Raw genomic sequence first — 6081 nt, forward strand, 5'->3', positions numbered from 1 at the left:
TTTTGGTCAAAGCTATACAAACTTAAATACTGACGGTATCAAGTATTCTGTATGAAGGTTCCGTTGGTTATCTCTAACTTCGTGTTCTGTGTATTGTATATAGTATGTTTATGTCACTTTTTGTATAGATTCAGCAAGTTGGATAATGTGTCAGTAAAAATGATACCACATTGACTGACAATGCTACAGACATAGTGTGAGGTTTATGTCTCCTTTTCGCTTATTTCTGTGATTCATAACAATAAATCTAGAACATTAAAGCATTCTGTATTTCAGCTTGCTAGTGTAACTTAGGAATGTAAAACTATACTTCTTTATATCTGCATGTAAGTTTGCTGTTAAAATGTGCATCTCTACATGCGTGTTTGGAATTATATCTGCAGTTTATTTTGGCAGACAATGTAAATTTGTTACATGTGTGGGTGTATGTACAAATGTAAATTTTGGAGTAATAGAGAATTAAAGGGAACAATCCTGCATAGCTCCTTCACCAGTTAGCTTTAAATTACTGGTATGTTTATCCCCGAGGACTCCTGACAAACAGAGGGCAGTTTTATAGCGGAGAACCAACGGTTATTGGCAGGTGAGGAAGTGAATTTAAAATGGCTGTAGGAGATATTTTATGGTGGCTAATTGATGTGGAACACACAGAAGCAGACTAGCATGTTAAAGCTACATTGCTATATGGTAATTTGCAAATAAAATAATAGGATGTGAGGAAAATACTGAGTGTTAAGAATGATGTGGAGTTTTGTTGTAAAAACAAACAAAAAAAGAAACCAAGAAGAAAGTATACCTTCCACTCTCAGTTTTCATGGTCGACTTGTCTGTCTTTATGTTTTCATTTAAAGGTTTGTTAGAAGGAAGATGGCCCGATATAAATATTCACATCTTCTCATCTTTTGGGGAATGGAAGAAAATGAATCTTGAGTTTTCCTGTATTTATTAATCAGGAATTTTCCTTTGATAAAAAAGTTGACAAAGAAATATTTCAATTTCACGGGGCACCTGGGTGGCTCAGTCGTTAAGAGTCTGCCTTCAGCTCAGGTCATGATCCCAGGTTCCTGGGATCGAGCCCTGTATTGGGCTCCCTGCTCAGCGGGGAGCCTGCTTCTCCCTCTCCCACTCCCCCTGCTTGTGTTCCCTCTCTGTGTCTCTCTCTCTGTCAAATAAATAAATAAAATCTTAAAAAAAAAAAAAAAGAAATATTTCAATTTTTTTTTCCCAAGGAAGCTTAGTGAAAGAAAAAAATATTACAGGAAAGAAAATAGTCTCCTGTTCATTGTCTGGGAAGTGAGGAACCAAAGGTAGGCTAAGAAAGCTGGAAAGCTTTCTTGCTCTTTCTGACATATGTTTAGGTCCCAGAACCTAAATATAGAAGCTTCACTTAGGAGTATGGAGAATTTCCAAACTAACAAGCAAATGAAAACTCTAAAGCACAAAATGACATTCTGAAAATGTAGGTTTCATTTTTGATCTGAATTCTTCACAGGGTGGGAGTGATGTTGTCAAGCTCAAAAGTCACTGATGCACTGAGGCAGATTGCCAGGTTTAACAAAGAGGAATCTGTAGGGTTGTCTAGGCCTTAGTATGGGGTGGACTTTGCTCTGCTTCATCTGAAAAGCTTTTAAAACTCGAAATCAATCAACTTTGACTAAAGCATAAAAACATATGGGTGTTTGTTTTTTAAGCCACAATGTTGAAGTATGATTTGTAGGTTATTATAATCCACAAAAGATATTAAGCCTAAAAGGAATTATGCAAATAGTAGGGGAAAAAGGACTATTCTAAATATAGTTTTTTAGCTATAACTGTGAATTTGCCATGTGGCTGTTACCATGTGGGTGTAGGTATAGTGTAGATTATATATTAATGTAATTAAACCGAAATCTGTTATAATTTACACTTGCCCTTCATTTATATGTAGTATATCAATCATCTTTATCAAATGTGTTGCCAAACTATTTGCCAACATTGACTTGGCAAAATATTCTTAAAATCATTGTGATTTTTCACAAGTATAAGTTCTTAAGTACCTAATATATTCAAAAGTAATGCTGTCCTGCTCTCCATCAACTGTTTATTTGTTGTAGATTTTTGTGTTTAAGTGCTTCAAAGTCTTATGCATTTTTCTTCTGAAAAAAAAATTAGTTTGTTTTGAAGGAAACAGTTTTGAATCTCTGTACTCTATGATGTGAACTGTTCTCAAGTTCCAAAATTAAAAAGAAATTACTTGCTTTGAAGAATTATTAGCACATAATCTGAATAAAAATTATTTTTTCAAAGAGGAATTTGATTTTTTTTTTTTTAATTAAAAATCCTGGCAGAGAATGAGTTAGGTCTGTGCTAACTCCTCAATGTCAGACAGGACATTTAGTTTCTAAGAATGGACAAGAATTTAGTTTCAAGGTAATATGATAGTAAGAAAATGCTTCGAGGCGGGGGAAGGCGTGGTTAAAGTTTAGCATCAAACAGTTAAATACAAACATGGATTTGTATTTAGCACTTCATTTGTTCACATACTCTTATCCATGGAAAGTGACATAAAATTAGGTTGGATTACCTTTTATTGTACTTACTAGGTTCACTTACCTGGATGACTTAAGCAGAAATAAAATGCTGTGTCTTTGCAAGCCAAATTCTGATGACCTCCCTGTTGCTTTTGGTATCTGGAATGAGACCCATGGACTCGGGCAGCTCCCACTGATTGTTAGGTGGCTCAAATGGTCCACTGATGGTCAATTAAGTATTCTGGGCTGTGAAACCATAGAGTTCTTCCCCCTCCAAGAATGACTCATCTGCCATTGGATTCCAGTACAAAATTTAGCAGCGTAATGTGTCCCAAGTTAATTTAATTTCTGCTGAAGTGCTCCTGTGTACACTGTTTTACAATTTAACCAAAGTGCTACTTGGGTGTACTTTGTACTTGTTCCTAGTGAGTTGATGTAATTGCTGCTTTGACCATTGTTTTAAATGTATGTATTAGAGTAATTGTGAACAGACTAAAATCATATATCTCCGTGTTCAAAACACCATTTTAATAAAGTACATCCATTAAACACTTTTTAAAAATCCAAGTGTGTTTATTTGGAATCCAGACTTCCGATATTTATTATGTGATCCTGTGAATACTGATATACAAGAGCCAATGAATGGTTGGGAATTTAGGAGCCAAATTCGGGATGTTTGCAAAATTAGTTTGAAGAATCTTTGAAAAAAATGTATACACGTATCCAAATTTTTTTGATTTGATCTGAAAGAAAATTTGTCTTTTTATTTCCTTCTTCCAAAATATTTGTTGGTACATCAGAGGAAAATGGTCATGATGATTTTCTAATATTTTGCATGTAATATATTTCACTGTAGCATTTCCATGTATTTAAAAAAATAGAAATAGGGGTTTGGCAGTGATTCTGCAGATCTCAGCATTATGCATTTAACATAAGCAATTTTTAATGTCCTGTTGTTAATTGAATAGTTGCATTCCATTGGTGCAAGGATCTCTTCTATATTGTATTCCCTGAAGGTAACTTGGTAAAACTTGGTAAAACGGCAGTAGAGATCTGTCTGTCCTGTTTTGTTCAAACTCCATACCTAGCACTCTTCATAGGTTTAGCAATGAGGAGAAAATGTTGAATCATTGATCATTAATGTTTGTTGATTAAGTTAATGCATTGAATTATACTTTTATTGATTTTATTTTAGTGGGGAAATGGACATTAGATATCTTGAGTATTAAGCCAAACATAGTATTTAATGGTGAAGGAATGACTTGTCACCCCTTTTGGTGTTTCCTTAGACCATGATCAGTTATGCCTTTGTGTATATATGGTTCAGAATCTTGTTCTGAACAAAAATCTACAAGAGCAGTGCTGCATGAATGACTCTAACCTGGCTTTTTTAGAAGATTGAGAAGGGGAAATGAATATTAAGGGTCTCTTTTTTTTTTTTTAAAGATTTTATTTATTTATTTGAGAGAGAGAATGAGAGACAGAGAGCATGAGAGGGAAGAGGGTCAGACGGAGAAGCAGACCCCCTGCTGAGCAGGGAGCCCGATGCGGGACTCGATCCCGGGACTCCAGGATCGAGCTGAAGGCAGTCGCTTAACCAACTGAGCCACCCAGGCGCCCAGGGGTCTCTTTTGCATATACTATCTCATTTATTCTTTACAACAATCACACAGGGAAGCCTTTCTAATTAACCTTTTTTACAGATGAGGAAATGGAGCCTTTGTGCAGCTCATAATGGCAAGATCCAATTCAGACCCCTTTGACTTCAAAATCTATGTTCCTTCTAGTCTACCATAGCCTCCTTTTGTACATTAGCAAAAGCAAAACCAATTCACTACTGTCAAACATCTATGAACATCTATTTGCAGAAGGTTCTCTGGTGCACATGAAAAAGAATTACAAGAAGTGATCCAGAAACACTGAGTAGATGGATAGCATAGTAGAGATAGTAACTGAGCATCTGTCACAAAAAATAAATAAGGGCAGAGAATCAAATTATGTCCAAGCCAAGTAAGTATAACTAGGGAGTGACTGAATGAATGAACAGAATTACTGCTTTAAACAGTAGAGTATTTAGATGATTTCTTATGGAAGTCTAATACGTCAGTCTACCAATGATAAGCATTTACTGAGAACCTACTGCATAGGTCTGTAAATGATACCAGCTTGGGCCTAGCAGGGCTTGGGGAAGGTAATGGTTGATTATCTCCCTAGAAGAACTTTGTCAGAAGCCAAGAAGTGAGGAAAGTGAGTTATACCAGAGAGTGTTCAGCTGGACAGGTAAAGCAAAGATGCTTGGAGCCAAAAGAGATCTAACTAATGTGCCTTTGGCCACATGTCAAGGGTAAGTTCTTTCAAGGACCAGAAGATCTATATCATGTCTTAGGAGGCAAGTGGCCAAGGGCAGAACCAGTTATATACTTTGTGCAAAATGAAAACACCAGGCCCTTGTTCAAAATTGACGAAGAATTTTGAAGACAACAACTGCAGAACACTAAACCAAGTGTGGGACCCTCTCATGCAGCTACGTAGGTTATGCACCCATGAAGCTGGCCTTGACCTGAGTGAAAATACTCTTAAAGAGCAAATTTTGCAAGTTAATGCAGAGCACAGAAAAAAGGAGCGCAATGTCAGCAAGGCAAGAATAGTTCCCTACAGGGGTGCCTGGGTGGCTCAGTTGTTGAGTGTCTGCCTTCAGCTCAGGTCATGATCTCAGGGTCCTGGGATTGAGCCCGCATCAGGCTCCCTGCTCCGCGGGAAGCCTGCTTCTCCCTCTCCCACTCCCCCTGCTTGCGTTTCCTCTCTGGCTGTCTCTCTCTCTGTCAAATAAATAAAATCTTAAAAAAAAAAAAAAAAGAATAGTTCTCTATAACACAAAATGTATACAAGCTAGGAGGGCACAAAGCCTTGATAGAAGTGATAGAAAACTTTTCATGATAAGAGCCAAAAGGACTAACCTTCAATAAATGTGTCCCTGGAGTTGTGTCCCTAGGCACCTTTATTTACAATGTCTTATTTATTGCTTTCTAAAATATTGCAAAGTGGGGTAAGTTATTGCTACAGATTGCATTGCCTGGGAAGCAGGCTCTGAGACAGAGATTAGATTCGAAGTTTATTAGGGAGTGCGCTTGGCAACAACACATGTGACAGGGATGGGAAATAGGCAGGAATGGGCAGAGGGAGAAGTTGGGTTGTGATGCAAAGACCCATGTCCCTCCACAGGAAGCTCTGAAATTGGGATGCCCCTTTAGAGTTGTTTTGTTTTGTTTGATTTTTGGTTTAAATAAAATGAGGCCTTTATTATCGCACAAACCAAAGCAAGGTAAGGCAGCCAGTTCATGAGTCACACAGGTTGGTGACGTGGAGGCTGGAAAAATCCATCATGAGCATCACTGAAGAACAAAAATGTCCATGAAGGTGAATCTCCTCTGCAAGTGACCAGCAGAACTGAGATAAGGTCCTTTAGGATACAACTGGGTCAGGGATGTGCCCTAATTAGAGAAAAAGGAACAGGTCCCCATAAAGGCTCATGCTGCTCATTATTTTCTCTAGAGAGAGCACAGATATCTAC

This window comes from Neomonachus schauinslandi, chromosome 2, assembly GCF_002201575.2.
Source record: "Neomonachus schauinslandi chromosome 2, ASM220157v2, whole genome shotgun sequence".
NCBI lineage: Eukaryota > Metazoa > Chordata > Mammalia > Carnivora > Phocidae > Neomonachus > Neomonachus schauinslandi.